The 15,712-nt window shown below is 33.8% G+C and overlaps 1 pseudogene; it reads left to right on the forward strand.

The window, feature by feature from the left end:
• The first annotated feature begins 11,393 nt into the window (after positions 1–11,393).
• Positions 11,394–15,473, forward strand: LOC149536962 (subtilisin-like protease SBT4.14; annotated as a pseudogene).
• The last annotated feature ends 239 nt before the right edge of the window (positions 15,474–15,712 follow it).

Genomic DNA, 15,712 nt, shown 5'->3' on the forward strand with positions numbered 1-15,712 from the left:
ATGTTTTAAAGAAGTGCCCACATCAAACAGTTGGAAGCTGCAGCCAAAGGTAGATAGGAACATTGCAGAAGCGTCCAGTAGCAGAGGAGGCATTTTAGTAAGAAAGCCTACATAAAACTTTATCAAGCTGCTTGCGTTGAATGAAAGGAATCACTAAACAAAAAAGAGTAGTCGTAGGCACATAAAAATCAGCATACATACATTAAAATAGACTCCAAATGCATTAAGCAGTCCCAGCTTTACACCATGAAATCAAAGACAGGGGGCATAAGCTCTATCAAGCAAAGAAAGGGTTATAAAGTTTTTTCCCACATGTACTGTGGTAGGGAACATTTAGTTGTTCAAATACTCCAACGCCTCCATTTTAACATGTCTTAAGAAAAAAGGCCTCTTGTAAAGGCAACCGCATGCCGTGGCCCCCCAAATCTAACCAAAAATAGTATGACGTCAACTGGACGTAAGGGCATAGATTTTGAAAGAATGTGCAATTATAGGTGATGATGTCAACAAGTTGAAGCCCACCAGAAAGTTGAAAATTTGGGAAGGCACTATGGCACCATCAAAAAATGCCAAGGTTTTCCAATGGCAACATAGTGCCCTACCGAAAAACCTTGAAAATTAGTGGAGTGGGTCCCGAAAATGATGTGGCAAGTTAAAATGTAGAGGGCACAGGATTGCGCCACATGGCGCGTCCTATGGATTTCGCATTCCTACAATAAAAAGTTGCGAGGAGGTTAAATATTGTGAGAAAGTGGGCAGTTGACATGTGGGGATGGAGAAAGCGGGCGGGTGACATGGCAGGGCTAGAGGTGATGAGGTGGAAAATTGGCTGGCCAATCAGGAGACACCACGTGGCAACCCGAGTGGCACCTAGTGGGCCCAAAGAGGGAGAAGAAAAAATAAAATATTTTGAATGCCATTTTTAAAAAGTATTTTTTTTAAACCAATGCACGTCAAGTTGTTTTAAATTTAAATGGGCCTCTTTTCTAAAGTGTAAACTTTAAAATCTTTTCAAAATGTTAAAATCTTGAGTTGCAAACCTGAGTAGCTTCACAGAAGGACTTTTTTCAAATAGAATTTCAGTAGGTTTCTGGTATGTGAACATAGCTTTATCATATACTGACAGAATTAGAAAAACATGAACTTTCCAATTTCAAAGTTAGTTTTTATACAAAAAGCTATCTATTCAAACAATGTGAGGTTTTTTGTCAGGTAACCAAATGGAAACTATTCTCAGTTATGAAAGTACAAAATTGAATTCTAGCAAAGTAATGACTTGAATGGGTTAAAGAGACAGTGAAAATATAGTTGGGGTCACATTCACTCACTAAAAAATGAAGTTTTCACCAACATTCTCATGGGGTAATCAGCTATTTTGTGACTTAACAAAGGATTTCATCATTACGCAAGGATATTTTGTAAGTTTGTTACAAAAAATGATAAAATCAAATTAAATTAGAATGGAAGAAGGGAGAAAGAGGTTTTCAACAATAAGAGATTGAATTTCAAGTGGATAGGTGGCAATTGCATATTAGATTTGGGAATTCACCTTTGTCTATATCATTCTTTCTTTTTGTCATTATAAGGGTTCCAATTTTTTGTTACTGGGAAACCAATAGGTTAGCAGTTTTCTCTAGGTAATACCAGTAGGGTTCCGTTGATTTACTGTGAAACCACATTTCTTTCAGCATATTCTTTCTTGTATGAACAACATTAGGAAGATATATACAGATAGTCTAGATCTGTTATGTGATTTCTATGTTTTCATCTCATGCATATGATTGTATAATTTCAAGGAAATAATACAAAGAATAGCAGATGGTTGAGTTTCATCTTTAATCATGTCTCCTTTATCTAATAATTTTCAATGTTTTGCAGTCTTTGACATAGTTCTTAGGTTGTATTTGCATTCCCTTAAGGCTGTATGTTATTCATTGTTGCTTATGACCCAAGGGGTTGTGTAAATACTTCAAGGAATCAACAAGGTTGCAAGTTTACTGATGAGGATATCATGTAAGAATGGGATTAAATTTGAGCATTAATGTCTATTTACAAGTTAAATAGATAGATCAGATGTCTGAGTATATAAACAAGTATCAGACATCCATATGTGTGCATTTGATTCATGGATTTTTCCAATGGTTAAGGCGTTGATCAGCTATAGGATCATTAAGTCTTACTACTGCATATCTGAGGGTTTTGTTAAATTCAACATCTTTAATCAAATTTTCTTTACATTTAATGTTGAAGGACCTAAATAGAATGCCCTCACTCAACTTGTGAATATTCTAGATTTGCATTTAGCTATTGCAGATCTATGTCATTTCATGAGTTACTAGGAGAAATAAGGGCTTGTATCTGATTAATAGATTCAAGGATATGTTTTTGCATTGGTATGGTATCAATTGAATTCGAGGTCTACCAAAATGATGTGCTGATAATGGGAGTTAGCTTCCCCTAGATGTGTCATATTCTCATGGGGGTAATTGAAAACCCTCCAGCGTTTTCAAACACCAACATCTCCAATGCAAACAAATTGATGGTGGAATTACCACATGTAATAGGGGTCATTAATCAAGATGAGGGCATACACCATCAATATGGGCCCACCACAATGACTAGAGATGCATGTTGTAGGCTTGGGGGCCACCAAAACATGCAATCAATGCACGGGGGACCACCAAAGCATGCACTTGGGAAGTGCGACCCAATAAAGGGCACTGACTTGAACAAAGGGCATGTACTTGTCTATTCTAGCGCTCCTACCAAAAAGAGGATTCCATAGGGAGATAGGTAGAGGATCTGTAGGTCCCCATAAAAATAAATTCACTCTCCAGAAGAAAAAATGCGCTCCTTGGTTTTGTAAAAGGAATGCACCATTTTACATGCAAAGGATTTTTGTTCACAAAATAAACAAACAAAAAAGTATTACTCTCCAAATTATTTCCTTGGAAAAATAGAATGATCACCACCTCAATTTGTGTGCCCTGGTCCTATGCCCTAAGAAATCTAGAAGTGCCTATGGTGGTGAAGAAGTTTCTAAGACAACTAACTATCATTGTGTGAAACCTCATGTTGTCGGGTCAGCGATTTATGTAAACTACTCGGGCAAGTGGATATAGAACTCAATGAGCACCAATTTATGTATATAATAGAATGGTCCCTTAGAATAGTAGGTGATATCCCTATTTCTACCAAATAGCTCATAGAAAATTGGTCCTCTGCTATCAAACCACATCACTTACCTGCTATCCTAAATGGGCTCCTAAATGGGCTTTGCGGGTGGGTGTAATTTTTTTCGCCTTAGATTTCAATAGATTCTAGAATGGATAAATTTTATATGGAAATGTGGGCTTGTGGTGATCTAAGGTCAATGGTGGTATTTTTTAGGGCTTAATATGTCTAGAAGTAAAAGCCCCCACAAATCCAATAAAATATTCTCTACAAAACTAGATATGAAAACTGTGGCCAAATCACTCATGAAGAGAATACAGGCATGAAGGTTTGGAATTCACATACCAAGTTGAAGTTGATGAAATTTTTAGAAGTAGATAATACTAAGGTTGGGGGGGTTGAATTAGAATTCTACAATCTTTTGCCCCACAACTGAAAAATTAATTACTTTGCAACATGCATATGAAAGTAAACCAATAATGTTGAAAAATAAATAAAACCATACATAAAGAGAACTCATAACACCATATTTTGTTAAATAGGGAAAACCTAGCCAACGGAAAACTCCAGTGGGGATGTCACCAATGAAATGATCCACTAAACTAAAAGAATCCTCTTAAGGATATCAACCATGTTAGGAGTCTATGAATTACATATAATGTCCCTATCCTTGTTAGAGGACTAGTCTCTGTTAAAAGCCTCAACCTTGTTAGGAGTTGGTAAAACAATTATAATTGTATGCTAGAAGAGCTGACTACCCTAACATGAAATTATATATTATATAATGTCTTTATACAAAATGAGATAGCTATAAAAACCTCCTTATTTCTAACTAATGTACTTTGCATAGCTCTAATAAAAAATTAGGATTTGTATCATAGATATTTCATACAAGTTTGCATATCACATACTCAATTCACATATTATTAATATGCTTTGCATTCACATTACATCACATCTAATCTATCTCCTTATTTTGCATTTAAAGATTTTTTACTTATACTCTTTTTTTTCACAAAAAAACTCTTATGTGATCAACTTGATCCATTCACACATTATGCCGACCTAGGGTAAATATCTATGATTTTTTCCCTATTTAAATAAGTAATTATTTTGTAACCAAAATAATTCCTTAGAACTTTATTTCTCTATTTCTGTAGTACTTGTTCTATTGTGCATATTGCCTTTACTAGTGCTTGACATGTAACTTTGTTTGTACTATCTATACTAATTTGCACACTTTGGTACATCATAATGATACTCTATTCTACTTGTCCATAAATTTTTACATGCCAAATATCTATGTAGCCTTCACAATACCAAAAACTATCTTTGCACTACTAGTGAAACTATCTAACACTTTGACAATTTTCCACTTTTGACTATAGAATCCTCAATTGTATAACTTGTCATCTCATTCTGAGATATATGTTTCCATAAATGACAACCCTAACTCATCCTACCTAGCCATATTTTTAACAATCTCCCACTTTGGATTTTATGGTAACATATGGGAAAAATGGCTAAGTTCCAAAATGTTATAAAAAAAATCTTCAAAATTGGTTTTTAAAACTTTACAAAATTTCAAAATTTCAAAATTTCAAAATTTTGTGGATCATTACACTTATAAAAATCATCCTTATATATCCTAATACAATATAATAATAAGTAACATTTCTTCCCCTTAGTATATAATTGTTTCTATACATACTATTACTTTATACAATTCTCCTTCTTCTCCCCCTTTGACATCAATGACAAAGGTGTCAAAAATTATTTACATGTCAAAATTGTATTTCATTACCTCTTCTTAGGCTAACAAATGAGAAATATAGTCATCAAAACTGAATGCATTCCTCTTCATGTTCTTCTCTCATGATTCCTCGACTCCTTCTGAAATGCTAAGAAGAGTGCACAATCCTTAGGATGTTATCTCCACTGCATTTAGATCTGGGTACACAAAACTATCAAAAGATGTATTGACTAACAAACATTCCTCTAACTAACACTCATTTGTGCTTAACTTCATAGATAAGTATTCTCTTAGAAGTGATAACCTCTTTGTTATCCATTTTTTCCTATCTTCTAGTAGACTTAACTCAGCATAAGTCTTGCTAACGTGTGCTTCGATTTCTTCAATACGCAATCCAATTTGTTTAACTCTTACATTTTTATTTTTCATTAAAATCTTATATATAAATATATTAAAAATAATATATTGTTGTATAAAGTATGAATTATAATACTATTAAATTATGTATTTCTTTTTAAATATTTTTATAGACAATTAAACATAAATCACATTTTAAATTCTTAAGCAATGAACAAATATATGCTACTATAAAATCAATTTGAATTATAAAATAGATTGAACCATCATTCTTTTTTTTAAAATGATATTATAATTCATTCCAAATTTAATATTTTAATTACAAAATTATATTCTTTCATTTATTATAAATAGATTTATTTTGATAAAACTATTCTAATTTGAAAAAAATAAAGTCATAAAATATTTTTTGAATTGATGAATTGTAAAACATACTAGTAAATACCAATGTTTTAATTTTAGAAAAGAAAACTTATATCATTACAATATATTAAGAAAATAATACAATTTAGTTTATGTGCTCTTATACACAATGCTACAAAGTGAAAATAAAAATTGAAAAGAACTATCCCCCTAACAATTTGTGAGAGCTTTGAACTGATAACTCAAAGATAAGTGGGGTCCACACAAGCTATCCTAGATTGACACCTCCTCTATAGGTTGAATTTGACTTGGAGCCAAACAATTTATGGGTTTTGTAATCTTGTAGTTCTTGGTCAAGAGCCATGTCTATTTACTGTCGAGAGTTGTATAAAGGACATATATTCAAATCCAATATTCCATTCACTCTTTAAGGTTAGTCACTTATTTTCTCTATTTATTTCAACAAATTTACTTTTCATATATATAGTCTTGTTTTTATTTCATATCTTCTTACTTTATTACGGATTTAAGAATCTTGCATTTATTCTGTAATTCTCTAATTTTATAGTCAAGATTGGATTGATAGAAATAGGGAAGCATTGAGAACTAAGGTCTAGTCATGATGTTATTTGATTGATTTTTTCCATGAGTAAGAAAAGTTGTGAGTGTTGTGTCAAGGATTTTTATTCCTTCATCTTGAAAGTTTCACTCTCCATCTAATATATAATACAAAAGGAGGGCACGTTTCTACCAGATCACAGGATTATATCATTTTCAAATTTAAATATACAAAACATCATATCTCAGCACATAAACTAATTTAGGAATTTTATGAAGTATATGTTAAATTGTATTCAACATACCAATATATCCTCCTATATTGAGATCCTCATTCATGCATTAGATATAAAGTGCATTTTCATCATTTTTAGGAGAAAAAAAATGAAGGTTTATTCCATAGAAGTTGTGATATCTAAAGTGGGATGGAAAAATCCTATTTATAAACCTTAATTTAATGGATCACATCTGGAGCCTAAAGTCAGAGAGTTTAAATTTTTGTGTTGCTACAGTTTAAAGCTTCAAAATTTCTATAAAAACATATGGTAATTGTAGAATATCATTTCCATTTAATTGGTTAAAATTTAAAGTTAATTGCCTAGCAATGGCACTATGCATGGAATCCTAATTGTTTAGCATAAAATTAAAAGGTAAAAGAAAAAATCTTTTATTTAAGACATATAAACTCAATCACAAATCAAAGTTTATAAAATAAGTTAGACAAGCCTAGGCTTATAAGAATAATAATAAGAAAATGATTGAGTCAAAGGCCATGACAAGAATCTAACCCTTGTATTTAATGTGATTTAATTAATAATCTATAAAACTCATTTTAATTTAACTCTTACTGATGTTTTACCCTTAAAGAAAACATCAAGAAAATTGAGATTATTGAAGAATAGATTTATTTTGTCTCATCTTTCCAAGAGTTTATGCAAGCTATTCTTTGACAAACAAAAAAGTACAGTTCTACATTGCAATTCATTTGTTTTATGCTTTCTCCCTCAAATGTCATCTATATTTAGAATTGTAAGAGGGAAAAGGTACCAAACAAAAAATATATATGACTCTAAACAATCAAGATGAAGAAATGCACATTTTTTGTAAATAGTTTATTACTCAATTAAATCAATTGTAAATACCCAAGAATTATCAAAGGTTTACCAAACCACCTATCATACTAAGTGGAAACCTATGTTTCTTATTGAAGTGTTGCCCACTACTTTTCCCATGCATCTCTACATGAATATATCAATATGTTTACTAGAATTTAATGTCACACACTAAGGACTTTTCTCATCAATGTTGAGGAAAGAAGACATGAACACATGAAGAAAACTCTACTTAAACAATCAAATTGTCTAATACATTGTAAATGTGCATCTCATTGGTGGTACTTACATACAAAATTGATCACTCTTTATATATGAGGGAAAAGAGATAAATAGAGGATGGAGGAGAGAAAAAGAAGGAGATGTAGAGAGAGAAAAACACATGTCCATCTCACAATCATCATTTAGAGGTGGAGGATTAATATCCTCTGAATTCTCCAATCCATAGACCTCTTTGGGCTTTTGAGACAATAGATTTGTCAAGTGATAGAGTTGGTAAATGACTTTTCATTTTCTAGTAGAATACGATCTCAAATTTTTGTAGGCTCCACATATGTACAAACATACAGACATACACACATTCATACATCTACTTATATATTTATGCATGTGTGAGAGAAAGAAAACTCTCTATTTCCTTTTGTACATTCTAATCAAAAGTTTATATCTTAAATATTAATAATATATACTTGAATATAAATAGATACATAATTAATTTTGTATAAGAATATTCATTGCACTTAACATCATTTTCTAACTAAAAAAGGATGACCCAGATGGAGGAAGGGGTTTCTCAAGGTCTACTGCCCTTGGGTGTGTTGCATCCAATTATGAGTTTTGGGCAGCTTCTGATGTTGTTGTTTGGGTCCCTATTGCTTTCATGGATGAGAAGCTTTTGTGTTCTCACATTCTCTTTCCCCTTGGTCTCCTAATGGGAGGTCTATCTTGGGTGGATTTTTTGGGTAATTGGGGTTTTATTTTACCAATACCCACTATGCTCTATGGGTTCAAAATCTTTGTTTGCATCACTATCTCTACCTCTTGGAGGCATGGTATGGATGAGCTTCTATTTTTTGGAAGCAATGTGATTTTTTCTGGACTCGCTACTCCTTTGGCACTCTCTTTTGGCTTTGGAGCTTTTATGGGCCTAATGTGTTTGAGGCCCCGACCCCTTCTTGGTTGGGCTTCCCCTCTAGTTATCTTTGTTGCATATTTCTAGGTGGGAGGGTTTTGGTGGGATTCTATTGCCTTTTTTGCTGACTCAATGGCTTTCAGGACCCACGGTGATCTGGGTGTTCTTAGTTTTTTGAGGATGTCAAAGTTTTATGCCCATTTCTTCTCTTGGGCTCATTTTCCTCTATGCTTCCTGGTGAATGCTAGTGGTTTGAAAGGGCCTTCCCTATCTCGTAGTTGTGTTTGGTTGAATAAATATTTCTTCTCATGTGTTCTTTCCCATTTTAGAGTTAAGGGCTTCTTGGTGGACTCTAAGATCTCCTCTAATTCTGCCCTTAGAGACATTTGTAAAGGTTAAGCTTTTCCTTTGGTGCTTGTGGCATCGACTTATAGAGGTTTTCTTGCATGGGGGTTTTCTTTTGCTGCTTTGATGCCCTAACTGCATGGAGGTGGATATGTCATCTATTAAGGAGATAATATACTATTCCCATGAAGTTGTTGGCAGACTAGACTTGACCTTTACTGATGCTAGCACTTGGAAGGTGGGGTGGTTTTGGTGGTGGTCTTCTGTAAAAAAAATGTTGTCCCTACTTACCCTATCAAGATGGGATCTCTTTCTATGGAGGTAGAAGGGAGATATGAAGGAAAATTGGGCTTTGCCTCCTTTCTATTTTCTTGGGGTGTCGAGTTATGTATCAAAATTTATGGTGTCATGTTAAATTTCAAAATTGATATGGAGAAGTTATTCATGTCCAAAGAATTCAACTAGTTAAAGGATGTTTACTTTGGTTTGGATGAGTGGCCAAGTAGTTGGAAGAAGCCTAGATTTATGATGAGATATAATATTGGCTTATTTGACTAGTTTTTTTGTGCCTCTAAGCCACAAGCTTAGGCATTGTTTCTTCCTTCACTGGGTAAGTTTTTGATTGATTAGAAGACTTCCTTTTGCCTCCTATTTTAGAGAAATATGTGCTCTTCTAGATGGTGAACTTGGAGGGTTTTTCTTGCTTCCTTCATTATCTTTTTGATGGTGAGACTGTCTCCTATAGAGGTGGAGGTGATCTATTCCGAAGGAGATAGAAGTTGGGCTACCAGTAATGATAGCACTTATGTTTGGAAGGTTGAGACCTTTTGCTATGATAGGGAAAAAATGATAGGCTCTCTATGACCTAAGGTTGGTTACGAGGCTTTTCAACGACAAGTTGTTCTCCTCCTCTCTTTTTTCTTGTGACGGGGTTGTTGTTCTTAGTTTTTAAAAGCTCACTTGGATCTCTTGTTCTTGTTCTTGGTAAAAGAATGGTGCTAGCAAGGGGGCTTGTTCCATGCTGATCTTTAACAATTCGGACTATAGTTGGTCGTGTTGCCGACTTTGGACCTTATCTTTGACAAAGGTAGACCTTAGTTGTTGTTTCTTCTTGCTATCCAACATTAGGTAATCTGAATGTTTAATAGTATCTAGCAGCCATTGTCTATTCCATAGGTCAACACCCTTTTGCTATTTTCTTTATCAAAAATATCATTTGCTAACTCAACTCCAAATTGACCTAAACATTAAAAAATTGATCAAGGTGGAAGGGAGATATGGAGGATAGTTGGGCTCTCCTCCTTTATATTTTCTTGGGGAGTCAAGTTATGTACCAAAATTTATGGTGTCATGTTAAATTTCAGAATTGATATGGAGAGGTTATTCATGTCCAAGGGATTCAACTAGTTAAAGGATATTTACTTTGGTGTGGATGAGTGGCCAAGTGGTGAGAAGAAGCCTAGATTTATGATGAGATATGATATTGGCTTATTTGACTAGTGATTTTGTGCCTCTAAGCCACAAGTTCAGGCATGGTTTCCCCCTTCACTGGGTAAGTTGTTAATTGATCAAAAGACTTCCTTTTGCCTCATATTTTAGAGAAATATGTGCTCTTCTAGATGGTGGACTTGGAGGGTGTTGTTTACTTCCTTCATGATGCTTTCAATGGTGAGATTGTCTCCTATAGAGGTGGAGTCCAATCTTGTGATTTTGGTGTTGGAAGTGATCTATACTAAAGGAGATAGGAGTTCGCCTACCAGTAATGATAGTACTAATGTTTGGAAGCTTCAGACCTTTGGCTATGATGGGGAAAAAAGGATAGGCTCTCTGTGACCTAAAGGTGGTTATTAGGCTTTTTGAGGATGAGTTTGTCTCCTCTTCATTTCTCTTTTTCTTGTGACTAGGTGGTTTTTGTTAGTTTTAAAAGGCTCAGTTTGAGTCTCTTGTTCTTGTTCTTGGTAAAGAATGGTGCTAACATGTGGGCTTGTCCCATAATGATCTTTAACAATGTGGACTATAGTTGGTGGTGTTGCCACTTTCGGACCTTTGTCTTTGACAAAGGTAGACCATAGTTGTTGTTTCTTCTTATTGTCCAACATTAGGTGTTGTTAATGTTTAATAGTATCTAGCAGCTGTTGTTTTTTCCATAGATCAACACCCTCTTGCTGTTTTCTTTATCAAAAAGATCATTTGCTAACTTAGCTCCAAATTGACCTGAACATTAAAAATATTGATTTACAGTTAAACCTTGAAGATTGATTAACACTTAAACCTTGAAATTTTGCATAGGTTAATACGAAGGCCGACCATCAAGTCAAACTTAGGAGCTTGTGTCCAAATGCATACGTTGGCAGTGAGTCCAATTCCAGACATTGTAACGACCGATCCTAATATTTTTTATTGGAACTTTTTATTTATAGCAAGAAACTTTAGTAGTTTGATTTTATGGAAGTTGAGACATTGTTTACGTTAGAAAGATCCGCCAGAAAATTCTGAAATTATCGATGCTGGAAAATAAACCGTTGCATCCAACGTGGATGCATTTTAGAGAGTGCCTTAAATATCCTTTTTGTATAACGTGATCATTTCATTAGTCACAATGGGAAACCCTGGAACAAGCAATCTTTTTCTCTGTATGTTTTTCACAATGATTATATTAAATGGTCAAAACTTTTACATGACTGCGTCTGAAGTGTCTGATAAAAAGGTATGTTATATTCATCTCCTCCTCCGATAGAAACACTTGCAATTCTTATCAAACTAATTAATGTAATTTGAATTTTTTACTCCCAATTTGACTCATCTGTCCAAAATTATTACTGACACGGAGAAATTTCATTTGCCAAAATAGCTTCATATTGTCTACATGGGAGGCGTTCAAGATAGAGGAGATTCTCAAACTGTGCACCATGAACTCCTAGAATCTGTTTATGGAAGGTCATTCTATATTGGCTTTAATCTATCTCCACGTTTTCTATATTTAAAACAGGGATTACATTTCTGTGCATGATTATTCGCAGTATAATCTGACACAACAGTTTAATTGCAATGTTTAAAGTCATGAAGCGGCCGAGGAATCGTTGAAATACAGTTATGGAAAGAGCTTTTCTGGATTTGCAGCCATGCTTTCTCCGTCTCATGTCCAACAACTTTCAAGTTAGAGAGCTCAAAAACATGTTTAACAGTTTTAATTTTGTGATGTGAATATCAGGATTTAACTGTGTGATTTTGAGTCAAACTCAATGACCCATCTTTCATGAGTAGTGATTCAACATGAATCCATCTCTCGTGAGAATAAATGGAACACTTAGCACTCATTGGATCTAGATGATGCTCACAGGGGTGAAGCACCGGGACTTCCCGGGAGGTCAACCATCCCAGTATTACTCCAGCCTGAGCGCGCTTAACTACAGAGTTTCCTCCACAGTTAAACCCAAAGCTTGCAACCCCATTTGACTAGCTATGGAAATCATCTCCTACTTATCAGTTTTACTTTTATTAGAGTTATTGTTAAAAAAACACGGCACACAATATGTTAACGTATGTTTTGTTGAAACTTAGATATGGATGGTGTTGTCTCGGTTTTTGAGAGTAAGAAACGGCACGTCCTTACAACTAGATCATGGGATTTTGTCGATTTCCCTTTATCTGCTCAGAGTCAGGATTTGAATTATCAAAGCGACATCCTCATTGGCGTTCTAGATACAGGTGCATATACATACAGTTTCTAACATTTTCTTCTGAAACCTAATTTGGTATACAATTTCTAACATTTTCCTCTAAACCTAAATTGGTATGTCTTCTAAAACATGGTATGCAAACTGACTTTGATATTTGTAGGAATATGGCCAGAATCAGAAAGTTTTAACGATGTGGGACTCGGTTCCATTCCATCCAAGTGGAGGGGTGTGTGCCAAACAACATCCGACTTCACCTCCTGTAACAAGTCAGGCTTATTCCTGCTATGTTATTATTTTCCAATTAAAACCATGCTTTCCACTTTGGGTTATTTAAATTTTCAAATGAGTGTATGATTTCTAAATATTTTGACTATGTCGTCAGGAAAATTATAGGTGCCAGGTATTACTATGCTTACTCTTACACTCTAACTCCTGATGAAGACTATCTCTCACCAAGAGATGGAAGTGGTCATGGAACAAACACCTCCTCCACAGCTGCTGGAAATATTGTGAAAAATGCGAGTGTTTATGGAATTGCTGAAGGAGATGCTCGAGGTGGAGTTCCTGGTGCAAGGATTGCTATGTACAAGGTTTGTTGGGGACCAAGCGAGGGTTGTGAAGATGCAGATATACTTGCTGCATTTGATGATGCTATTTATGATGGTGTAGATATCATTTCTGTTTCACTTGGAGGCTTTGATGATGACTATTTTCAAGATAGCATTGCTATAGGAGCATTTCATGCAATGAAGAGGGGAATACTTACATCAAATGCATGTGGAAATGATGGACCTTCCAAAGAAAGCATTAGTAATTATTGTCCCTGGTCCCTCACAGTGGCTGCAAGCACCATTGATCGTAGTGTTAAGTCCCAACTTCTATTAGGAAACAACAGGTCTTTTGAGGTAAACTCTTCAACTCGTTTTTGGATAAACTAGATGGGAAAGAGTAAATCTTCCAAGTTTCACTATGTTACTTATTATTTAGAAGTTTCAACTTAAAAAATTGTTCATATAATCTAATTTGATTAGAATAAATAATTTTAAACAATTTTTTAAAAAATTTTAAATTTTGAAATATAAAATTAAAGAATTAATGTTGAAATATATACTTTTCCACTATTTTAGTTTTAAATTTATGTGTTAGAAATTCAATTAAGAAGAGTTGTAGGGTCTAGCTTTCAACACATTCACTATGGAGCAATCCCTATATCCTTTAATATATGGTGGAAATGCTACTACTACTTCTAGTGGCTTTACTTATGATGATTCAAGGTAACAAACCAAATCTAAACAATATTCTCTTTTTTATGATAATTTTTAAATCCACTTCCTAATTTTTGTTTTATGACTTCATTAGGTCTTGTGTGAAAAATTCTCTAGATGCCACAAAAATTAAGGGGAAGATTGTTCTTTGCTACCAAGGAAGTGAATATAATCCAGATCAAACAATCTTCCTTAGTGGAGGGGAGGACATCATAATTCTAGATGATTCTTTTGATGCAACATCTTATCCCTATCTTGTCCCTGCCACACTCCTAAACACAACACAGGGAGATATCATCATATCTTATATCAACTCTACTAGGTAAAAATTGTCAATATGGCAAAGTACTTTTCATTTATAAATCTCATAGCAATAAAAAAATTATTTAAGAATGATACAACTTAATGTTATATAATTTTTTAGCTATTGTAATTCCATGAAATTTGCTAGTTCTCCTAATGCAAAGATATTCATAAGTACTACTCAAAAAGAACATGCACCCATAGTGGCATCACTCTCATCCAAAGGTCCTAATCCAATCACGAGGGACATTATGAAGGTACAAAAATAAGAATTTCATTAAAATTAAATATCCATGTGATTCTCTACACATTAAATGTTGATGTGAATTTTAAGGATCTCATCCCATTCTTTTATAAATTGATTCCCTGTCTATTACATTAATTCATATATCTAAGATTCTTTTTGAAAATGAAAAACATATCACAAGATGTTTCCTTAATTAGTTTGTATATTGTTAGCCTGATATCGCTGCCCCAGGTGTAAACATTTTGGCTTCTTGGCCTACATATTCATCAATTACTGAGCTTCCAGGTGATACAAGGTTCCCAGATTTTTATATAATATCAGGGACATCCATGGCATGTCCTCATTCTACAGGAGTAGCAGGGCTTGTAAAGTCATATCACCTGGAGTGGTCTCCAGCTGCTATCAAGTCTTCTCTTATCACTACAGGTATTCATGTCTCTACCATTTCCCAATCAACAACTATTCCTTCACACAAAAAATAAATCTTCAAATATAAACATAGAATCGGATAATTCTACAAAAGTTTGGGCGTTTCTTTATAAGATTTATTATTAGCATTTATGTAAAAAAGTTTTACTTTAATTATAATGTGTTCTTGTGTGCTAAATTTTTATAATTTCACTTTTTATGTAGCATATATAATATATGCATCATTGCCTCATAATGGGGATAGAGAATTTGGATATGGTGCAGGACGAATAAATCCAACTAAGGCAATCAATCCAGGGCTTTTATATGACACTGGTGTAAATGATTACATAAAAATGTTATGTAGTCAAGGCTATAATGATACTACCTTGCAGCTCTTAACATCAGAATTTATTACATGTGATTCTATTGGAGCATTCCAAAATGGTGCAATAGAGCTTAACTACCCTTCTATAATGGTGGTTTCTAGTCCAAGTGAGTTTATTTATGCTAATTTTTCTAGAATAGTTACAAATGTAGGACCTCCAAAATCTACATACAAGGCTATAATAAATACACCCTCTGGAGTAAATGTAACAGTGTCACAAGATGTATTATAATTTTCAAAAATCAACCAAAAACTAACTTTCAATATCACAATTGAGAGTGGTGCTATACCTTGTAATGTTTTGGTCTTAGGCTCCTTAATATGGGTTTATGGGAATTACAGTGTGAGAAGCCCCATTGGAGTGTATTGCAACCTCTCTCACATGTAGGAATAAAAATAATATTTTAGATTGTTATGTGCTCTTTTTTTTGTAATAAGAAAAAACAATGCCCAAAAAAATGTATAAGAAAAGTTTGGACTATTTATTAAATGGTTATTTTGAGTATATTTTATATTTTATGCTTACACCTCCAAAAAAGTCTATTGGATTCGTATTTTTATAGAACGAACTTCAACTAATGTCATTTTTATCAATTAATTTGTATGTATGGTCCATTAATAAAATAT

Source organism: Cupressus sempervirens, chromosome 10 (assembly GCF_028749045.1).
Source record: "Cupressus sempervirens isolate cs-2001-9-10 chromosome 10, ASM2874904v1, whole genome shotgun sequence".
Taxonomy (NCBI): domain Eukaryota; kingdom Viridiplantae; phylum Streptophyta; class Pinopsida; order Cupressales; family Cupressaceae; genus Cupressus; species Cupressus sempervirens.